Source organism: Aquarana catesbeiana, linkage group LG01 (genome assembly GCF_042186555.1).
Source record: "Aquarana catesbeiana isolate 2022-GZ linkage group LG01, ASM4218655v1, whole genome shotgun sequence".
In the NCBI taxonomy this organism is placed as follows: Eukaryota; Metazoa; Chordata; class Amphibia; order Anura; family Ranidae; genus Aquarana; species Aquarana catesbeiana.
Genome location: NC_133324.1, coordinates 180,208,373 through 180,232,777, shown reverse-complemented (window position 1 = coordinate 180,232,777; position 24,405 = coordinate 180,208,373). Strand labels below are relative to the sequence as shown.

Genomic DNA, 24,405 nt, shown 5'->3' with positions numbered 1-24,405 from the left:
GTATACACTACAAGTGGTTTGTAAATTTTTTGATTTATGCTTGGAAAATTGTTTTCTTTAAAAGTATTGGGCACAATTAGTGGCCCTGTGATGAACTGATTAATAAACAAATGATTTGGAAGTTTTATAAGCAACTCCCATCCTGATATCGATCAGTGGTTCCAAATTAATAACTACTGTAGTAGGGAACAGACACAAAAAGATACACTCAGCGTCCTCTCAAACCACAATTCTGTTTATTCTGCATAATAGAAGGTTTTTTTTAACCATTAGAGTATATGGGCCCAACTGTGGGCCAGGTAAACCATTCGGGTCCATCAATAGTGGGCTCATCTCTGCATCATCATGTACAGCACAGGACCAGCTGTAGCCACGGGTTTTGCATTGTATATTATGATGTCGGTGAGAGGAGGAGTATCAGAGGAGGTCAGAGACTATCAAGAACAGAGGCTCCAGAGGACTGGTCATCACAGCTGGAACAGGCTAGGATAAGACTGCCGACCATGGATTAAGGCGAGCACTATTTAGAAAATTCCTCATTTAATGTAGAAAATCTAAGAGGGGTGAGGATTGGGGGACAGCTTGTTCATTTCAGGTTTAATAACAATTTATGATGGGATTCATGAAGCATGCATGTGAGCTCTGGGCCAATTAAAAGCAAACATAAAGTGTCTCCGAGTCCTTGTACTGTTTTCTTTTGCTTTTAAAAATGTAGGGTGTGAATTTTTGTTGGTTCTTAAGCAGAGGTTACATCTTTATATGAAGGAGAGTTTTTCAAGCATGTTTGTGGATAACAACGTAGAAAAGGGTGTTCATAGATATATTCAATCTTGGTCATTTTCATGTCAACATGATTACTATCAGCATTCATAGAATAAAATTAAAAGAGACATTATTCAGGCAATGCCTGACTGACTCCTGTACAATCCATTTTCAGATATACCATTTTTTCCCAAAAGCTTCATAGAATTATTTGACTTCTATATAATTTGGTATGAGTGATATAAAAATATGACAGCGCGAGGAGAAAAAAAGCCGATCACCGGCTTCTGTGCAAGGGACATCGGTCCCAAAGAGGAAGCGGCGAAGCCACCTCATCTGTGCCAACCAATACCGCCTGCCAGTGCCATATGCCAGTGCCCACAGTGCCAAAAATCAGTGCCCACCAGTGCATAACAGTGCCAACAATCAGTGCCACCTATCAGTACCCACGAGTGCCACCTATCAATGCCCACCAGTGGTGCCAATCTATGCCTCATCAGTGCCTATCAGTGCCCATTACTGCCACCCATCAGTGCCACCTATCAATGCCACCTATTAGTGCCCTTCAGTGCCACCTATCAATGCCCATCAGTGCTGCCCATCAGTGCCACCCATCAGTGTCACCTCTTAGTGCGCACCAATGTCACCTATCAGTGCCACCTTATCAGTGCCCACCAATGCAGCCTATTGGTGCCCACCAGTGCAGCCTTTCAGTGCCCATTAGTGCAGCCTCATCAGAGTATATCAATGAAGGAGAAAAATTACCTGTATGCAAAATTTATTAACAAAATAAAAAACCCCTAGGTGGTCAAATACCACCAAAAGAAAGCTCTATTTGTAGGAAAAAAATATAAAAATTGTATTTGGGTACAGTGTTGTATGACCTCACAATTCTCGTTCAAAGAGTGACAGCGCTAAAATCTGAAAATTAGTCTGGGAAGGAGGGGGGTTTAGGTGCCCAGTAAGCAAGTGGTTAAAATCCTTTTGATTACACCACAATATCATGAAAAGCACCTGAGTCAAATTCAACACTGACAGCTTAAAATGTCTCATAAATAAAGGCCTGTAATCACAGGTTTGCTGACTTGTGTGTTATAATATACCTTGTAGATAGTTATTTTCCCAATGCTAATGCTAAAATGGGGCTATATTTTGAAGACAAATGATTTATATACAAGAGCTATAGCTCAAATGAGAACTGAAGATAATTAAGATAAAAATTCTTGTCCTGGAGAGAGACATTTTCCTATACGCAGCGGTCTTGTAATCCCATTGAAGGACATCGTGGGAAGCCTCTAGTAAGCCTCTTTTAACCTAAAAACATAGTACTGATGATATATATATATATATATATATATATATATATATATATATATATATATATATATATATATATATATATATATATATATATGGATTTATGAAGTTTATTTGGGAGAGAAATTTCTTAACTTGGAGTTGCTGGAATGGAAGAATACTAATTTTTCCATAAAATAAAATTGAATCTCCCTACAACCAGGTTCCAGTATCTGTCTTTAAAACAATTTCCAATTTAGATTCATCTGCTTCCTGCTTGATTGGAAATGATTCAACAACGCTTCCTGTGGCAGCTTTGAGCAAACAAATCAAAGTTGCTAAATCTGTCTATAAATTTCTTCTGTTCTCCATACTGACCCATAGCTTGCAGAAAACTCACAGGGAGAGGAACACAGATTGAATGGGCCTTTCTACAGCGGATGCTTCCCTGTCACTTTCACAGCCAGCCGCTTGTTATCTTTATCTGCAGACAACACTGAATCTTCTTAGCAAGCATTTTGCCTTAGCTGATCCCACTAGATATTTACAAGATAAAGTTTTAAGATATAAGGAGTTTTTATTTCTTTTCTCTGCTGGAATATTTGAATGAGGAGCATTGACAATAACATATAATCATAGAATGATGATCATGATAATGATAATAGTTATTATTCATTAAAGTAATAATACTAATCTGAGGATTCCATTAGCAATACATTTCTTCTTTTTTCAGATTCTATTACATTAGTAAAAATAGTGTTATTGGTTTTATTGTATTTATTTGCTTTGTAGCATTATACGTAGAATTTCTAAATATTCCACAATGTTTTATGTACATTATTTATTAAGTTATCCTAAAGGTCTAGTTGACAAACAGCACTACTCAAAACCTGCTCCCTTCACCTGTCCATGAATAAACAGGGTACCAGCTTACAGAAGCCTCTCCTGGCTCACCATTGTTTAAAATAGATGAATAAAGAACACTTTCCGGTCTTTAAGTGGGCGATTTTTACCTATAGGTAAGCCTATAATAAGGCTTTCCTATAGGTACAGTAAATATCTCCTAAACGTGCACCGTTTAGGAGATATTTACTTGTGAAGCCATTAATGACATCACCAACACATGCACTCGGAAGAAACGGCATACATGTGCCATTCCTCCAGAGCCTTGTGCTGTGAACAGTGACTCCCATGCACATGCATGGGAGTGACATCATCGCAGCTCCTCCATTCAAAGGGTTGAAGCCTCCAACCCAGAAGGAAGACTGGGTGAGGATGGAACGCCTGTCAGTGGTGAAAGCGCGCTGCTGGAGGGCTTCATTTTAAGGTAAGGTTCACATAATGCGCTAGTAAGCGATGCATACTAGCAGATTATAACATTGCCTTGCAGGAGGAATTATTTTTTTTTTGTAACGAGTTAACTACCTCTTTCATTCTTCCAAGGGTTTTTATTCAAACATCAACAGTATCACTGCAATCATGGCGTCTCCACCCTAGAGAAACCACCACCTCCTAAGGAGGTGATAGTTTATTTTGGGTAAAGACACCTTGACTGCAGCAATAGTGGTGATCTTTAAATAAAAACACTTGGAAGAGTGGAAACCGGAGTGTTGCATTTATCCATCTATTTTCTATGATCTCAAAGATCTGTTACAAACAGTTCAAATGAAGGCAGCCCATACAGTAATCATTTTTTTTTCTTTTAACCATTGGGTTGAATGACAAAAAAGATCATATTCCCATCAACATTGATCGCTTGGCAAAAATCCGATGGGCTGGTTGTACAGACATTGATCAGTGAATACATGAATCAAAATTTGATGGGTTCCTGCTGAACCAGACACATTTTGATCAATGTATGGCTATCTTAACTCAGCAGTCGAAGAGTTTATGAAGTTGGGTGGTTTGCTATACTGAGAAAGTATAATTCAAACACACAACACACAAAAAGATAGAGGCAGGCAAAGACACAGCATCCTCCTATGAAATTCCAATGATCTTATGATGCAGGAAAATTGTGGAGGCTGTCATTGCTAACCTCCCCTTCAGAAAATACTGATCCATGACCGATGTAATGTTGATCCAAATACTAAGTCACTGACTTGAAACAAGAATGCAGGCTCTCTGGCTTTTCACTTAGTTTTCTAATCTTTTTGCAAGCTTCAGGTCAGTAGTTCACAGTACTGAAGTCAGAAACATGCAGGAATCTATTTTTGTCAGAAGCGGGTCAGAATCTCAGAACATGATTCTTTAAAAGTGAGTGTATAACCAAAACTTTTTTAATATTAGTTTTGTATCAAGTAGGGATTAGAGAATTTAAGTTTTTTCTGTCCTCTGTCCCTGGGAAATTGGGAAATGAATCCTCTTTATTTGTCCTGGTGACCATTGTCACTGAGGTAAGAAGAGATATTGAATCCAAATTTTTACAGTTTACACTCAAACAAAAAGTGAGGAGACATCTTCCCAGGGGGACTTCTATTCAATTGACAGCTGTCTAGGAAATACCATACGCATTACAATCTTTGTACAATCAACTTTAGATTTACCAAAACTGTGTAATATAAGGACCTATCTAATCTTTCCAATCTGGCAGACCATTGCACTACATACTTGTAAGTGAAGACAAATCTCCCTAATGGGGCACACAAAGGACAATTTAAGCAGAATAGGAGTTTCAACCCTTCCCTACTCTATGCAAAGCTGAAAAAAAAAAGTTGTGGCTATACATATGCTGTGAGCACAGACAGCAAAGGATTCTGGGGATTTAGTTATATCATACTATATCATATTATGTCACAAGAGCAGTGAGTTTAGCTTGTTTTCATATTACAAGTCCTTGCAGCTTTAGAAAAGGAAAAATATTCATTTATAGATTATATTTTTTAATCTGAACAGCTCTAGAAATCTAATTTTTGCTCATGTCAACAAATCTAGTAAAAACACCCATACATTGTCCTGATTAGAGTAATTAATAGGGTCAATGAATTTGAAGTTTGACATATACAGTAGGTACTTTGGCAATAAAGGCCAAAGTTTTCCTTTGGAACATGTTACAGCTCATGCCCTGCTCACCCCCTCACCTCCTCCACTGTAACAACAGCAGAGGATCCTCTCCCCACACCCGCTTTCACAATTTAAGAACAGTGCAGTTGTGCGGGCCTCCACCCGCACAGCTGTGAAATTTATTCACAGGGATGTGTGAATGAGGAAACTACACGTTCTGTCTGCCACAAGCTGCAGATGGCTTGTAGTTCTCAATGGACTGTGGAGTTAGTGATGAGCACCCTTGTAGTTCATTGGCACTTCTTCCAGCTTTCTAAGAGAACATCCATATAGAAGTATGGACAAGAAAGCTGGAGTAAGCATGAGCCTGACATTGCACATCAGTAGATTGCAGGTGCAATGTTTGTAGGATCCTGTAGGAAAAATAAATAAATAAATGCACATTTATTTTTCTGCAAACATATGTGCATTTATTTTTTTCCCTAAAAAGTGAACTGCAATAAACGCAGTGTGCTGTGAAGGCTGTTTGGAAGCTATATGTAGGATCCAAAAGCTTGCCAGATTTTTGCCTTATTGGTATACCGATAAAATCTTTTAAAACATGAAAGATGGAGCTTCCTAAACTTCTTAAGGCTGCCTAACCTTGAATATCTTGTCAGATCCACAGGTGATGCTTATCTTTACCTGCAGCAATATATTTGATCTTTTCCTTTACCATGTTGATATAGAAACATTTTGGAACTATCACAAAGATTTCTGACATGCAGGAAAATGTTAGCAAGTAATATTGAACCATTCTATGTATGTTATTGCTTTGATTTTAATCAGCTTATGGGCTTATTTTGTATGGATGGCCTTTAAAATGTTCTCATTGATTGAAAATTGTTGGCCATACATGGATTGCTGTAGGCCAGCTATAGATATTATAGTGTAGTTGACAGTGCAGTGTGCACAATCCATACAGCACACTATTAGGGTGTACACTATACAACACACTATTAGAGCATACAAATGATTTCTATGGAGGCCACACCCCTGGAAGACAATCTAGTCCATAGAGCACCCTACTAGGGTATATTGTTTTACCAGCTAAGCTTACAGGTGATGTCTATGAAGGAAATCCAGAGAGTTCTCTACTAATTTATAACCTCTGCTCATCTACAGGGGAGAGCAATGTGGGCTGAATAGGAGACAAAGAACAAGCAATGGCTTATCAGTGTCAGTGAAGAAGGGGGGGCAATAGCAATCAAGGCAGTCTTTCTAAAGCCATCCATACAGGGATCAGCCAAATTTTGATCCATGTATAGGCAGGGAGGTTGTTCAGAAGTCGATCCTTGACTTATGTACAACCGCCTTGTCGGATTTTCCTTACTTACTCACTTACTCAGTTCTATATATTATAGCCTGCAAAACTAATCAGTATATTTTGATGCCAGGGAAGTCTCTGCACTGTCGGAATATAATAGCTCAACAGGGAGGATCTTCCCATCCACTTCGAATGTGTGAGAAAAACGGGTCAGTTGGTTATACCGCTGGTTGAACGAAAAAATGTTTCCATCTATGGGCTGCTTAAGATATGCAATTAAATTCCTGCTGTTATAAGGGAAGCCTTCTATCACTTCCATTAAGCAAAGTAAATCTGGCCATACATGGATTGAAACTTGGCTGACCGGTCACATTTCGTTCCATGTGTCACCACTGTGGTTCAACCACTCTGTCAGATAAAAGCAGCTAAATCAGAGCTGCAGGCAATAGGCTGCATAGCTGATCAGTGTATTCTGATGGCAGGGGAGTCTCCTTACTGTCAGAATACAACAACACATCGAATGTGTGAATGGGAAAATTGGAACAATCTTTTTCATTCAACTTGTTGGCCAAATGAAAAAAAAAAAACTGGCCCATGCGTAGCTAGCTTAAGCTGTGGATCCTGGAAATGCTTGCACATTAGGTCATACTCTACATGAGTTATGAGTAAGCATGTCAAGGTTCATTTTGATGCCTGTATGTTGGTGCCTCTTGCTCATTTAAAGGAACCTTTGATTCTGAAAACAGAGTTCACCCATTTATGCTAGGCAGCCTTTCAAACCTGTTTGATTAACTGTTCTCATGTCGGTGTGTGACCAACCAATTTGAGGGCTACCTGCTGAAAATCGCCAAATCAGACGTCTGCCATCTGACGTTCATGCGTACCCTTAGTTCTAATGTTTTCCTACAATGCTAGCTTAAGAAACTGCTGCATTTATATAATTTACAGCACAGCAGTTAACATTTTTTGTTTTGAATTATTGGATTTAGCATTCTAAACATTTACATTATGAACAGTATATACATACACATGTATAGCTCAGTGTATATGTTCACACCAGTGGAGCATATAATTCAGGCCAGTTGCTGAAACTGACTTTACATATCAGGCTTGGGAATACCCCACAAAGATAGTGTTTATTTTCCTTTACCAGTCCCAACAGAAAATCTTTCCTCACTTCACAGGCTTTTGATATTGTAATCTTAAAACATTTATGTTTTCCCACACAAAAGGTGCCATGAAATTTTAAACTGAGAAATAAAAGCACACGATTTTTGAAAACTTACTTTTTTGAAAGTTTGAGGAAAAGTACGAAGGGAATCTCAGACTGAAATTACTGTTATTATGTGATATTTTTGGCAGAATGGGATGTTACTGTGCCAAACATAACAGTGTTTTTAAAGCTATTAGACAGCAACATTTTTAGTGGAATATGACTGGTGACGTACTAAGATAATGTTCTGACCATCAGTGATTAGTAGGAAAATATAAGAAACAAAATTGCCTATCGGTTATATAAAGTAGTTTTCAGAACGACTAAACTCCATAAAAATACCTCAGACCTATTGCAAAGACATATTACAATTTGTGCATTTCTCTAACCAGGCAAATTCATACAATCTCATTTAGGAGAGTCAGACTTACATCTTTGCATTAGTAAAGTAATGCAGAGTAAAATGCACACATTGCCCACTGCTTTGCAGTGCCATTAAATGTGAATGGTGACACAACACACTATAATGCACACACATACCATAGTGTTATGCAATACCATTCAGTTTGAATGCCACCCCAATGTAAATCCCCAATGCACCACATTATGACCTCGGTTTGATGGGAACAGATTGTGGTTTGTGGTATGTTGAATTGAAAAAAAGGTGTAAGCCTAATCAAAATGAATGTTATGTGTTCTGATAATGTAGCACAAAAGTGTGTATCCTGCCTATAAGGTGAAATTCAAAGTTTTTTAAACCATAGCAAGAAACCAGTTCATCCTTGATCGGTTTAGAGCATTCACAATACAAAGATGAATGCTTGTTTGTTGATTTGGGTTGCTACAGTTTGCAAACTGTTTTAGTCATATTTGACCAAATCATCATCTATTACTGTGACTTGAGCCTGCCATAGATGGATCGAAATTCTACCGATTCAGCAAGGAACAGCCAAATTTCAATCCATCGATGGCCGTTCCCAAAAGAGATAAGTCAATCTAATGATCAGATCCTCTTGAATGGGAATGTTGGAAAAAATGGATAGTGGAATCTCTTTTTATATTTTTTTTTTAATCAGTCAGCTGGCTGATCAAAAGAATAATGATCTATTCTATGTACAGCCTTTTTGTTCTAGTTTTCTACATACCGTAAATAGCTTTCTGAACTTTTCTATGTAGTATTACCAAAGAGCAATGTAAAGAACAGTTTACTTTGTTAATATTCATTTAAAATTTAGGTACAGCTACGGCCATTCGGCAATGTCCAAAGGCCCTAAAATCAGGAGCGTTGCCTAAATTTAAGGGGCTCTGGACATTGCAGAAAGGCTATCTGAAATTTTAGTTAATGTAAAACAAATCAAATCAGTCATTATAATTGTATTACTAAAAATACTGCTATATGCTATTAGCATTAATGGTGAGCATGTAATGAGGCAGAAAAAGTAAAAACTGATGCTGAATTATAGTTTCGCCCATCATTGTCCTCCCCACCCACAGCACTTTGAGGTTGAGTTACTAAAAGGGATAGAAAAGGTTCACTTAGGAAAATGAATGTTCGGTTGACTTAGTGAATAAACTGAGCCTATATGAGCGTTCTGCAAGGAAAACAGAAAAAAAAAAAACAGAATAGAATTTTGCTTTCAAGTGTTTCAATGAAGAACACAGTTTCATAACATGAACATTTCACAACATAAATATTCTCCTTTTGCAAATCAACTCCAGCAACTTCACAGTTAAAAAAAAGGAAAGCCTATGACCACCATAACTCCAAACCCAGAGCAGCATAATGATTTCTTCAGGCTGTAATATCATTTGCCAAATTATTAGGCGGAAATAAATGTATATGCAGTTCAGGAACTCATGCCAGATTGCTGACATGTGGATAACATAGGCTTGGCTGTCCTGCAACCATTAAAGCAGTGCCAACTGTCTTTTACTTTAGCTTAAGCACTAGTCATGTGGCTGTTATGGAGTGGATAAGTCATAAAATCGGTGTTAAATATCACCATTTCTCAAGCTGCTAGCCCTTAGCTGATTTAGGACATTGTCAGCTAGTGAAATCTTGTCATAGCTGGGTTTTTCAGGAATCAGGTGAACTTGTCTGCTTTGTGACTCAACATTCAGCATTAATTAGTGTTCAGGTTTCTGATCTACCTAACCTACTCCATTGTCTCTTACGTAAGAATGATTATTGGCACATTAAAATTGAGTACATATAAAGGGAATATGGTATATGGCACACACAATGCTTTATCTTATATTATGGATTATGCTTTGCAGTTACCCAAAAAATTAAAGACTTTTTTTTGTGAAGATGAAAGAACACAGTTATATTATGCATGGGTTGCCTATGAGCAAGTAAGTAAAACAGATAAAGTGGCATCCTGCTACAAAAGCTTAGTCAACTCTTCAAAGAGTTAGTCAGATATGTTTTTTGAGTGTTTGCACTCAATTCACATATGAAAGGATATAACTCTTAAGCAGGCCATACAGTACATTATACAGTTTTCTTTCCTTCCGACACAGAAAGGAAATAAAATTGCTTGATTCCCCAATCAACGCAGTCAGTGTTGATGGAGGAATCCCACAAGCAAAGCTATTGTGTTCTGGCAGCAGGAAGCATAGGGAGACTTCTCTGCTGGCAGAACACAATGATTAGTGTTGCTTAGAGCCAGCATAACTGATAATTCAGGTAAAAACAGACAGGCTGGTTGTACATAAGTCGATCCATGGACTAACTTATGTACAACAGGGGTGTCCATACATGGATTGAAATTCAGCCGGTCTATGCTGAACCAAACAAATTTCGATCCATGTATAGCTGGCTTAACACAGAGCTCTGATACACTGTAGCATCCTTCAAAACAATGGCTTGAGTCCACTGGGCTGATGGCATTATGTCTTCAACTTCCCAATAACAAGTCAACATTTGCATATTGTACATTAAGCATCTGGATTAATGAGCTGGTATGAAGGTCCCATGAGAGACATTTAATCTTGAGCTGTCAATGGCAGTCAATGGCCAATTTTAACATCATTCAGTCAATGTAGGCACAACGATCAGGAAATAGTAGGCAGGTATTATAACACTTTAATGATACTCATTTGGTTTTATTTATTAAAGTAGTCTAAAGAGCAATGCTCTTCAGAAATTCAAAGCAACAACATTTTAATGTATATTACTTCAGAGCAGTCAAAACAGAAAAAAAATGATTGCTGTTTTATTACTGTGGTTTATTGCACATTCAGAATTACTCAATGTCTTATTGAACAGACAGAATAGAAGTTCTGGGAGTACTTTCCTTATCAAATGAAAAAAATTCAAATATTCATGAATTGCTCACATGATATAACAAAATGATAGCAGCTTGCAGCATTTGCAGGGCCTGCTAGCAGCAGGCATTGTATAGCAGTACAGTGTTTGTCTAAGGAATTTAAGCCAAGGTGTCTGTTGCTAATGAATGATGACTGAAAAGGATTAAAAAAAAAAAAAGAAGTCATTCTCTCTATTGTCAAGAATACAAAAACCTTCAGCTAACTTCCTCTACTACTTCTGAGAGAGCCATGGGCAACGTGTCGTTTGTGCCATATTAATCTGCTTAAGCTAATGAGATGAAAAGATCTTTTCTTGAGGTGCCGAAAGTTTGGCCTGGGCCAAAAAAAGATTCAGAGCTGCTAGGGACAAAAATGTGAATCCCTCAAATCATTCATTCATTTATAAATGTTATTGTAAGGCTGTGTCATTAAAGCAGAACTCTAGGCAAGTATTCTGGTTATATATTCATTGAATAAATCAGGTACTTTAAAATACAGTGTACTGCCCAAAATCCATTTTTTAACTATCTTTTCACATTCCCCTCCCAGGAATTAAACTTGGAGAAGTTCTGCAATGTGAGCCAGGAAAGCTCTATTGCATTCCATGATGTTGTCATTATTATATGTTTTCAGGCACTGGGGGCTGGAGGGAGAGGTGTTCAGGCAATAAAGAGGAAGAGGAGAATACAACATACACCTTGGCAGTGTGATGGTACACATTTATTGGAGAGCAAACAGGGAAATGAACCAAGAATTCACTAAGCTGCAAACATAAATAGTGGTGACACTATTCTAGCTATCTAAGTCTGACAGGAGCATGTGAATAGATGTATACTTAGCTGTTTGGCTGATGTTGCATGTTAATGTTCATAGGATTATTATAGAAGAAACCCAGGTATGAATTTTTTTTACATAGTTACACTTAGACCAATCTTACTATGCATTTACCAGACCTGTGTGATACCTCTAGAACCTGAAAATCACTGTAGTAGACACCACTGCTCCAGTGATCTGCACTAGCTCCGGGTCCCGTGCAGAGCAGGCTGCCCTGTTGCATTCTGAATACAGGAGTTTAGTCACTTGGCATAAGCACCATTTTGAGAATACTTAGCATTTTCTCAATGATTGCAAAGCATTCCATGAATGGCGCCTGTTCCAAGCTGCCAATCCCTTGGCCTGCTTGGCACAGCATCTGGAAGCTAGTGGAGACCACCGGAGTAGTGGTGCTTACAGTGATTTCTAGCTTCTAGAGGGATCCCGTAGGTATGGCATATGCAAGATTACATTGGTTCAAAATGGACCAATGTAACTATGTAAATATGCCATACCTAGAAATCTTCTTCACTAGCCTGTTGTGGTAATGAGGTCATAAATCATTGCAACATGCTGTAAAGCACTATACTTGGGTTAGTTGGCTGCAAAAAATGCAGCGAGACCCTTTTTTTGTGCATTGGTGTGCATTGCAGCCCAATTATTTTGAAAGGATTGTCTAACGCAGCTCACCACAGCACCTCAAGCACAAAAAAGGTTTGTATTGCAGTGCGGTGTGTTGAGGTGTGAACAGGTCCTAGTTCTCCTCTTTCTGGTCTTTATTGTATTCTTCTATAAGCTAAAACCTTCCTTCCTTTGCCCATTAATTACCAATCTGCTCCTCTGTACTGTTCCCTTGGTCCTCGAATGCTCATCCGATTTCATTGCATTTGTTATAATTTCAGTACCGGAAAGGGACCATCATTCTGCAAAAATAAATATTAGTAGGGATTAATAAGCCGGCATTCTCCTAAATGGAAAATGTCAAACAATATAATTTTGCTATACTTGATCAAATTTCATAATACAAAACTGTTTATTTTATGTACCAAAGAATGTCAGTGTATACATGTGTGTGTTTGTTGATCCAAAGTAAGCTTAATTAGCCAATGCTTGTGCCAATTTTTTATAGGCTTCCATGAGTTCCCCTGTCTACAGATCCTATCTCTGGCCAAAAAACAACAATAGATGTAATTCCCTTTTTGCATAGGAGTCTCAACCGTCCTACTGTAATTACCTCCTGAAATTGTAGTACTATTGAAAAACCCATCAGGGAGAATCAGGCCTCTTAGTAATGGTTGTGACAGATGACTCAAACTGGTCATTCAAGTCACAAGATCTCTCCACCAGAGTCCCAAAGAGGTATTTATGAAACTGAATAATGATTTGAGCATCCTGTAGCTAGCCAAAACTGAAGTATCAATTCCTGATATATTAACCATTTCACCTAAGCTTTCAAAATATCTTCTTAGGTCATTAACAAGAAAAATCAAACCCCCTTATTCTTTATAAATGAGTATGTGTCTACAAGAGCTGAAATCATTTCATATAATCCACAGAATTGATATTGTAATTTTCTGCTGTTTGATCCATATATGACTTAATTAAGAAGGTAACACAAAGAACAACAAGGTGCTGAATCCCCTTGTCACCCAATCAGACTCCATCTACGGTGAGTCAACATTTATAAATGGCTTCTGTACATTCCAATTTGTAACATATTGTTCTTTATTGAATTGTATGCCTTGCGTATCACATTATGTTTTATGACCTATACATACAGACTTAGATAAATATTATTTTGAGCACTTAGATGTTCTTTTTCATTATTAGCATTGATTTTTATGCTGGATTAATGACTTGATTCCCATTTTCAGGGTTAACCACGAGTACAATGGCTCCTTATATGTCATGAGCCATATAAGTAAACAGTGGCAATGTTGCAGATTAGTATTAATGTGCAATATGAAAACATTGCTGCACTTCCAATTATCTTTCTGTGAACCTTCTGCTAAGTTCCCAACCATCAGTTCCTATGTTTCACTCTCTTGTCAAGCAGAGTTCATAAACTGTAGCAGCTGGAAGTCCTTAGGGATTACTGCCCTTTAGCATTTTAATAAGCCCTGCTGCTTGAAATTCCTGATAGGGTACTCTGTGAGACAATTACCATTCAGAACAGAGGGACTGGACTGATGATGACCCTTCAGTAGCCCAGGTGGCCAGACTGGAAAAGTTTGGCAGACACTGTCCCAACAGCAAATTACTGAAGCATAGAGAGACGGGTTTGGGAAACTACAAGTGGAATGAAGAATAGAGTCCTAAAAAGGAAAAGGTAGTGGATTACTTCAAATTGCATACATCATATTCAGTAAAAGAGCATTGGTTATGGTTTCTATGGTGACAAAAAGACCACAGCGTACAACATGTTGCTCATATGGCAAAGGTTATTATTACGGAAATGACTGCTATTAGGAATGCAAAGGTCTCTTATCTACTATAGTTTATTTCAAGTGGTTTGTTATTTAGACTCATGCATTTTACTAAGAGCTTTCAGAAAATCCATAGAAACAATCTGCTTGCTCTTTATGTTTTGAATAGTAACAAAAGCTGCATTAGTCTGATTTGTTTTATGTAGAATAATGAAGTACCGGCATTATGTGGGCAATCTTAAGATTACCTGGACATCCTTGGATAATAATTTGTTGTAAAGGTTATTTAAAAACTGTGCAAATCCATAGCTGTGTCTGGTCTGTGGTTTGAGACCTACTTAACCTTGGCTGAATTTGTAAAACCACAAAATAACAAAAATAAATACTAACCAAACTAATACCAAATCATTTTACAGCTGAAGATGCCACATAGTGATAATCACAATACTAAGATAGATAGTTTAATATTTTCACATATTTGTCAAAAACACCTGGTTAATCTTCAAATAATTAAGATTATTCCCAGTGACTACATTAGTTATACAGACATGCAGAAATATGTATTTAAAAACATACCATATAACGCTATAAAAAAAGTATATCACAGTCTGAAAAGAGGTTAACCACTTCCACACCGGGGTAGTTCTGGCATTCCTCTTCTACTTGTAAAAATCATCATTTTTTTTTTAGAAAATCACTTGGAACCCCCAAACATCATATATATTTTTTTTAGCAGAGACCCTAGTAAATAAAATGGCAATTGTTGCAATTTGTTATGTCACACGGTACTTGTGCAGCAATTTTTCAAATGCGTTTTTTTGGGGGAATTTTTTTTTGTATAATGTGAATTATGGTGTTACGTAGATTAAATAGATACCTAATGTGTCACACTTTAAAATTGCGCACACTCATAGAATGGCGCCAAACTTTAGTACTTAAAAATATCTACAGGCTACGCTTTAATTTTTTTTACAGGTTGCCAGTTTAGAGTTACAGAGTAGACCCTGTGCTAGAATTATTGCTCTCGCTCTAACATTCGCAGTGATACCTCAAATGTGTGGTTCCTGGTTCGAACGCTGTTTATATATGCAGGTGGAACCTGCATACGAGTTTGCTACTGCGTGCAAGCACATGGGGACAGGGGCCCTTTACATTTTTTTTTACACTGTCCCTTTAATTTTTTTTTGATCACTTTTATTCTTATTACAAGAAAAGTAAACATACCTTGTGTTACCTGTGTACTATATAAGGCACGGCAGGTCCTCTTTATGGAGACATCTGGGGTCAATAGGACCCCAGATATCTACTCTACCCTGGGAAGCATGAGATATAAAAAAAATAAAATAAAAAAAAACACCGATCTCTGCTTTTCAGGAAAAAAAACTGGCAGTGTTTACAGCCCCTTCCAGGATCATAGAGATGGCTGAGGATCATCCAGTCAGCAGTGAAGGGTGGCAGGTGGAGGGGCATCCTTTCCTGCTTCCTATAAAAGCAATCCAGTAGCTGAATTGCTGCTAGGGTGGCTTTTACATTACAGGGAATCACCGACTGAAAACAAGGATACAGGCATCATTCAGATAGCACCACTTGCACCTAAGGACCTCATATGACGTCCTAAGGGCGGGAACTAGTTCTGAAATAGAAGCACCATGCTGGAAGTAGTTTATGAAGATATAAATTTATTTCAAATGCAACAGTAGACGTTATCACAAAGCCAACGTGTATCGGGGGCACAAAACACCGGATTCATCAGGGCTAAAAGTGAGAACTGTTATGTACTGGAATGACTACAAAGTGTATGGTTTTTAAACCAAGTAATTAATGAAGCACAAGGTCTATGAAAGGTTGGTTTCTGTAGCCTGATAGACTTTGTGCTTCATTATTACCTGGCTTAAAAACTGTATAGCGTCCAGCATGTAACATTTCTCACTTCAAGGCTTATGAATAGTGTTTATGGCTCTTGAAATGAATTGGCTGTCTGATGAAGTCTTTTATCTCATTTTGGAAAAAAATTGTATCTAGACTTTTTGCTTCTGGAGTGGTGCTTACATTTCAGATTTACCAAACCAAGGAAACAGTAGAAATACTGTGGCAAAGAGAAGCTGCCAGTCCAGAATCCAGCTACCATGCCCAATCACTACTATAAATCCTATAGCAATAGGAAAATTCTAGGGTCTCAGTGCTACCCTTACATTTCTCACAACTGACCTAATATTTCAACAATGCAACCAGCTAGTATCCAGCAGACTTTTTTCTAAGGTAAAATCTTACACCTGATTGACTAGTTAGGACATATCATATGTATACTATTGGACTTTTTCTATACAGATAAATGTTTTCAGTTCAAGAAATCTTGCAAGGTTTCAGGTCTCCAGCAGCTACACATGCTGGTTATTTTTTATTTTCTGCTGAAAGTGTATTGTTTCTTTATCTTCAAGTACTGTGCTGTCTGCTTCAGTGAAACACAAAAGCGAGAATGATAGAAACACAGACATGTCTGCCACTAAGATATTGGCTATGACACTGAATTGTCAGGTAAATTTTTACATCAACCATTCCAGTTCCTTCAGGAGAAGCAGTAGAGTCTCAAGCACGGAACGCTAACATAGATATCTGGGGAGATTTAACAAAGTTTCCCTGCTGCAGCTCTGCTGAGCTAGAAAGTGCTGTTCCTCACCCGATGACAATCCCAGGCTTTAAACTGTAAATGCCGCAAGCGCTAAGAGTCTAAAAGCTGTCTGTGCCTATATGCTGTCTCAAGAGTCAAATCTCAATTTACAAACCGTTGTTTTATTTCTGGTCCCAGAGAATGGAAGTTTTTTCTTGAGCTTATAAAGGCCCTAGCCACATCATGATAGTCATATTGTACAACATAATCCTTGGTAAATTTAAAGGAAAAATATACAGAGTTTGAACAATCAGCGTGTAATATGAGGGGTCAGGTCTGGTCATTTAAAACTGATATTTTAGATGTAAGTGGTGCTATCACTTACCTGGTAGTAGTGCCTGATATGATGAGGAAGGGTTCTCTTACACTCGGGCCCCTGATAGTGTAGACAGGAGGCGCAGGAGTACAGAGTGTCACGGGTACCTGTAAGTCTTGCTAGCAGTAGGGCAGATGTCCACGCTGGGCAGGAGAAGTCGTCAGACAGCTCTGGTAAGCAGGTGGGCAAGTGGGCCTCCTTTTCTTTGTTGAAATGTGACCAATTATAGATCATTTGGAGGTATTTTCATATATGTAAGAAAATGCCAATAAGTGCATGTTATCACTTGAGATCTAAATTTAAGTAAAGTCTCATTTCAGTTATAGGTAGCGGTATAACTTAGGCAGCCCAGAGGTGAGTCTTTTTTGCATTCAACCAGCAGGTTAAACAAAAAAATGACCCGATTCTCCCATTCACTTCCCATTGTGCTATTGTATTCTGATTTCTGATGATGCGGTGACTTTTCCACCCTCAGAATACACTGTTTAGCGCTGCTGGCTATAGCTGGTGTGCTGATCGAGCGGGGGAAATCCAATAGGGTGGTTGTACAGAAGTCGATCGATCCGTTGACTTCTGTATGATCTCCCTGCCCATACATGGATAGAAATTTGGCCAGACCTCCTGAACCCTCCAAATTTTGATCCAAGTATGTCCAGCTTTACAAAATAACTTACATCTCTTGGGGACTTTAGCACACAGGTATCCCTATTACAATATGGTTGTAGAATGTTGCAGTCCTTCAATGTGACTAGTGAAATGGGGGGAGGGGGGATAATGTTTATGTAAACCCTAGCAATAACATATCTTTATTGCTTCTATTGCTTTTTTTGGGGGGGGTCAGCTGTCCACTTGCTGATTGCCTCTGTACCCCCTGTGCAATATTTCATCAAACAGTTTGCAGTAGTGGGACTGATTTTTATTAGGATGTTTTGCACTCTGTAGGATCAGATTCTAGATGTCATTTAATGAGAATGAAAGAATAAGAGCAGAACTTTGATAAGCTGCCCTGGGCAACAGAAACTCTTTGCTTTTCTTCATATATATATATGTATATTTTTTTTTAATAAATCAGTCTAGCCAGTTATTACAATAACACCTCTGGCATAGTACAATGCCGCCCGATCATATTGGCTGAAAATAGTTTATTTTAGGATTTGGTAAACACATTTAAGGGATGTACTTGAGTGTATTAGGAATGAACTTCAGTGTATATTTTTTTTATGGAACTTGGACTAAAAATGATTTTCATCTACTTGAATAAAATGCATTAGTTACATATAAGAGTTGTTACTGGATAAGTCTGCTTGTGTGCTCTCCCTGAAACACAGCACCCCATCTCACATAACTCACATCTATTCTGTAACGCTATAATATGGTTGACGCAAATTAACCAAATACAAAATCAATAGCTGAGATGTCACATGCATGGTTGTTTGCTTTTTACTGTGAGTTCAATATATGTTATAAGAGCCTGAGGTTTTAATATGAGGACTGCGACAAACATGGCTAAAGAATATTAGGAATATTACTCTTGTGACATAGACAGCGGGAAGGTCATGGACTTTTCTTTTGCGGTATTTTTTTTCTATGGTGCAATATAAAATCTAGACAGAATGTACAAAATCCAAAATGCTTTGTTTAAATACTGTATGAATGTGCAGTGCAATGTTTAGGAGTAAAAAAAACCAGAACGCATCATATCATTTTTTTTTAAGGTTAATAGCCAACAAGCATCAGATTGAATAGTCTAGGGTGGTTAAAATAAGTTTCTTTTGTTACTCCGCATGTGAATTCAGTAAACCGCAACCTGCATTACAATCGACTACATGCAGAAAAGCATCTGAAAGATATACCTCCCCTGCATTTTTCTAAAGCATCGCTGATTTGACAATCATTTTTTGCCACTTTTTTATTCACTTTTATAACATGTGGACTTAGTATTCTTTTGTGAGGGTTTAGTTCTACTTTTTATACAATGAGGTTGATTTAAAGAGTTCTGATCTGCTAAAAGAGTAGAAAAGGTTCACTTAATAAGTTAAAGTCCAACTTCGGGCAAATAGAAAATGATCCCTTGCAGTGGGGCTGTGCCCGCACTGCAAGGGGTAATTGTTTATTAAAGCGGAGATTCACCCAAAAGGGAACGCTCCACTTGTTTGCACCCTAGCCCCCCCCTCCACTGCCACATTTGCCACTTTTTGGGGGGTAGTGGGTAGCTGGTTTTGACAGGTACCCACTCCAACTTTGGGTAAGATCACTGATCAGAGACCCTTGACATTTCCGGCCTCTCTTCCTTTCTCCCGCTGCCTTCTGGGACACACACAGGTCCCAGAAGATGGATGGGACCATTCAGAAAGTGTGGTGCGACTCACGCGTTCACAGAAGGAAAGGCTTCACTGCCGGTCTCCCCTACTTACAATGCCAGCTCCTGCACCTCAAGCCGATTTACAAATTGGGCCGGGGTGCTGACATTGCGGGATCCCTGGACAGGTAAGTGTCCTTATATTATTTATTTTTTCCAGACTGGAGCTCCTTTTTATTGTCTAAGAAAAAAAAAGAGGATATCCTTACCAAATCCTCTGCTCCTCCCTGCAGCTAGACCGGTCCCCACAACTTCTGCACACCTACATTTAAGCAGTCTAGGGCCCTGATGCCATAGAGTCCAGAGCAGGGTCCATAATCCTGCTTTGAATGTGAGGATGCTGAGGGATGGTCCTCCAACAGAATGTGGGGGAACGCCAAATGAGCGGACGATTGAGTAAGTAAAACTGTTTCTATTCTTCCCTGCACAAAGCCAGTTTATAACTTTGTATCTGCCTGCAGTTGGGCTTTAAATGTTCACTTAGCTTAGTGAAGAAAGTGAACATGTGTTCACTTCAATTATTTCATTATGTGTATGGAAAATCATGATTTTTCGTATGACTGGGTCATCAGAGTGAACATATTGTACTTCACTAGATACACAAAGCTAAGTGAACATTCTCCACTCTTCTAGTAATTTAACTTTTTAGAAGAAGCAATAAGAAGCAAGTGTTCTTAGTATTTCATTATTCTTAGAATCTTGATGATTGTAAGGTTAAAACCCTATTGTGAATGGTTGGACTCCGCAATCATAGAGCAATCATGTTGATTAAACTTTTGTCTCTTGAATTTCTGGGCTCTGTGGGTATAAAGAAACAATTTATCACATACGGTTTACTCTCAGCCCCTGAAAGACATGTCATACTCTCCTATTGAGTGGTAAAAGCAATAGACAGTTAGAGGAAGTTATTCCTGTTAATTATACTAATCCATGTCCATCAGGAGTGTGAGTTCTGGGAAGATACACATCCTGTTTTACAGCATCCCGCAGTTAGCTCCAGTTATATAGCTCTAGTCTTAGGTCACCATAGTAGAAAAAAAATGACAAATGCTGAAATACAGCTTCTGTTTTATAACACATATAAGCTTACTGCTATGTAGATCTAAAGTGAACCTGTGCTTAAAAAATACACAAATCAATGCAGCTCTGTATTCATGAATACAGCATCAAATGTATTTTTTTAAATGCAAGCAGTATAAATAATTAAATCTAACCTTGAACCCCCCTATACAATCCATGAATAGCAGAGCTTAATATGAGGAAGAATCAGCACAAGGAGCCAGTCACTTGTACTGTAGTGCTAATGCCCTAACAATGGACATGCTGATAGGCTGAGAGTGAAGAGCACTAATAGATGAAAGAGAGAAGAGCTCATCAGTGTGTTGCTTTTCCTTGAATGTCTAGTCACAGACTGGGGAAGGTACAAGACCTGTGAGTGTTACATAAATGCAGCAGAGAAAAATCAGGTCTTTCTCTAGTCAGGGTTGGTCATTGATGTCACCACGGCTTTGTGCTGAAACATGTAAGCTGTTTTATCTGCCTATATGTAGCAAAATCTCAGGAATGGCTGGACAGAAAAACAGGCAAAAAACTGGACTTCAGCTCTAAAGCCCGGTCCCCAGCAGTATAAACTCTTCTGCCCCTTGCTCATAAATATATGTACATTGCAAGGTATCTACATTTGCCACACAGCAGTAATACCATTATTTAATTGTAGTCATACATCTGTAATTTTTCACAGGTACAGAAAACAATTAGAATCTCTGTATCAGGGATAGGCAACCTTGGTACTCCAGCTTTTGTGGCCAAGTCCCAGAGGCAAGACAATTTATGACTCTCAGAGGCAGAGGCATGATGGGATTTGTAGTTGCATCACAGCTGAAGTGCAAATGTTGTGGTATGCAAACGTGACAGATGTTTTATGTTTGTTTGTACTGTATCATTAATAGCAACCTATTACATAACGCCATCATCTTTTATCCATCTTAGAAATGAAAGTGAAACAAACAAGGGTAAATATTACAGATTATTCCAATACATCTTTCATATTTCCAAGTTGAAGGACATACCATCATACTCAAAAATCAATTAGCATTGAGGTGTCCTTCTTGTACAAGCCCACAAGCATTATGAGCATGGAGATTGTGAGGCTGATATACTGTACTAAAGGAGTTGAGAATCTTTCATTAAAAAAAATATGGGTGAACAGTCACTTAAATTATCCAATTATGTGAAGAAGAAATAAAAATAAATAAACAGGAACAGAAATCGTCTTTCACATGATTTGATAATTGAAGTGAATCTTCACTCCTATATCCGCTCATCCAACATGTATGAATGTCAAGGGGAAGAAGGCTATATTATTGGTCAGATCAAGACTGCAGTTTTGGTGCACTGACCTGCAGCTTGTCAGTCAAGTACATTTAAAGGCCAAATCTACCTTCAAGGCCATGTTACATTAAACACCCATTTTTAGGGTTTAACATAGTACCAAGCGGACCTCTCCACCCTCAAAACAAATCCTCCTCCGACAGTTGTTCTCCTTCCCTGCAGCAGCTGTCAGATGTGAAATCAATGCTCCAGCCACACAGCCATGTCATTCATTCACAGAGATCTGTGAATTAATAAACTAGTCCCATCTTGGGACTCGTGCAATGATCACCACACTCGTAGTCCAACTGTAATTGCGATCCACTGATTTCAGTTGCAATGCTTTGGAGGCTGATTTTCAAAAAAAAAAAAAAAAAAAACAAATGGCACTCTTTTTTTTTTTTGCAAATATAAATTAATTTATTATTATTTATTTTTTGTGTAAAAGATTGATTTAGCTGTTTTATCGAGGCCTTTAGAAATGTGACTCATGCTTACGTATGAGCATGGGCATGGGCAGCAGATCAACTCCATTACTGTATGTGTTTTGATGGGAACAAGTTTTGATTAATAACATTGACCCACCCACTTATATCCAACTGAAAAACAATCAATAGTATTGATGAACATAATATAAAAATGTATAAAAAATATACACACTGACTTTTATTTACTATAGGATCAGGGTATTTTGTTTCAGTACTAATTATACAGGGCAAAAAAACTCTTCAGTAAATAAACTTCAATAAATAGCGATTTTACCACACTTTCAATGGATCTTTCATTTTATCTGTAGTCCATAGTATATGCAGCAATCTAAGGCGTGATTTACTAAAGGGAGTATAAGTCAAACCAAGAAAACTTGTGCTTGTTTCAAACACTCAGTTTGATTCTAGGAAAATGAACAAATTAGTGATGTCCCTATAATTTTACTATGTGTTTAAAACACACACAGGTTTGCTGATATAGACTTGCCCTGTTTAGTAAATCATCCCCACCCCCCAGTATGGATTTGTCACCTCATGCAGGGATGGGGTCTATAATTCCTATTTCTATCTTCTTTCAAGCTGTGTTCATGTAGTGAAAACAATGCAACACACCGGAACAAGGGAGTATGGCTAACCGCCCAAGTATATCCAGCGTAGAACAGTCTGATTTTCCAAGTCACGCAAGGTTGAGTCTTTTTTTTCTGCTTAGTAAATCCCTCTCTTAGTCTCTTCCCTATGATCTGTTATGCAAAAATGATTAATGTGAGCTATGTACATGCACATATCTATGGTAGTTCTCTTAACATGTCATGGTTTGTTTAACATAACTTGAAATGAGGTGATCATTTTCTTTAAATGAGATCTTGGCCTTTGTAGAGCAAATCAATTAAAGACAATTATGTTAGTTACCAGGAAGAAATGTGAAGGAGTATTAAAATAGAAATGTTTACAGTGCATTCCTGAATGCGATTGGTGATCCCACCAGTGAACCTCACATAGTTTAGCTAAATGTACTATACCAAACCAAGATAGGCAATTTAAAATGACTTTGTTACTGAATTAAAAATTAAAAATAAAAATATCCTACAAAAGAAGACACACTGTACTTTGTTAGTGGAATTTTCACACTCTCACGGAGTTAAGCCTAGTACACACGATCAGAATATTGTACAAAAAATACCGCTTTTGAATCGATCGCATGATAATCTGATCGTTAGTACACAGCTTTGTCCAAAATTATCCAAAGGGACAAACACGAAAAAATGTTCTTGTACGATACCAGATCGTACCATTTTCATTTAATCAGAACAGTTTTCATCTGACAATACAATACAAATACATTACATCACTTCCAAATTTGTATTCTGTCGTATGAGAATTTTCATACTTTTGTAACCTATTCATTATCGATATGGAGACTTACATGCAAAAAATTGGACGATCATTCATCTGATAATCTCATTGTGTGTACCAGGCTTAAAGCTGCTGGCAGAATCTTCATACCTGAAACACTTCCATGTGTGTCAGATGCCTGAAATGTACAAAAACATAGGGCTGGATAATAACTAGTCAAGCTTGTTTTATTCCCCCACCCAAAAAAAACAAAACAATAAAAGGTATTGGTTCCTGTGATCAACAACTCTTACATTTTCTTTGCTCCACATTGTGGTGGACTAATGCTGTGGACAGAAGTTGTTGGGGAAGAGGGGGCATTGGTGCAGGAAGTTAACTTAACTAATATTCAAGATATATCTAGATCTGTCCTCTGTAGCTTACCAGTCTTTTTCAGAATCAAATATCTCAGGACCTCAGTGTAAATTCTGAGCACTCCCCTGCTAAAAGAAAAAAAAAAGAAATAAAAGGGTTTAAGTAGAAATGTTAACAATCATCCCAGTATTTTATATTATGACACTATTATCACTACTGTGGAGTGTTTTTGTAGAACTAAAAACAGTTGTCAGTTTGCTGATGGGGCACTCTGTACTTTAACAGCCATAAAAAGACTGCACTGGGCATAAAGGGTTGATTTCAGTGCTGGCTGAGATGACCAAAAGTTCTGATGGCAGTAAATCT

General features: G+C 37.9%; 1 protein-coding gene and 1 long non-coding RNA gene across 5 annotated transcripts in view; one reads left to right on the top strand and one right to left on the bottom strand.

Annotated features, from left to right (window-relative positions):
- The window catches only part of EFNA5 (ephrin A5), a 601,230-nt gene that overhangs the window by 37,914 nt on the left and 538,911 nt on the right, over positions 1-24,405 (top strand). The gene's annotated exons all lie outside the window — the stretch shown is intronic.
- Positions 10,668-23,865, bottom strand: LOC141137414 (uncharacterized). Its single transcript, XR_012243682.1, has 3 exons — positions 23,756-23,865; positions 13,870-14,020; positions 10,668-12,628 (listed from the first exon to the last, which is right to left on the bottom strand). It is a non-coding gene; the product is annotated as an uncharacterized lncRNA (long non-coding RNA).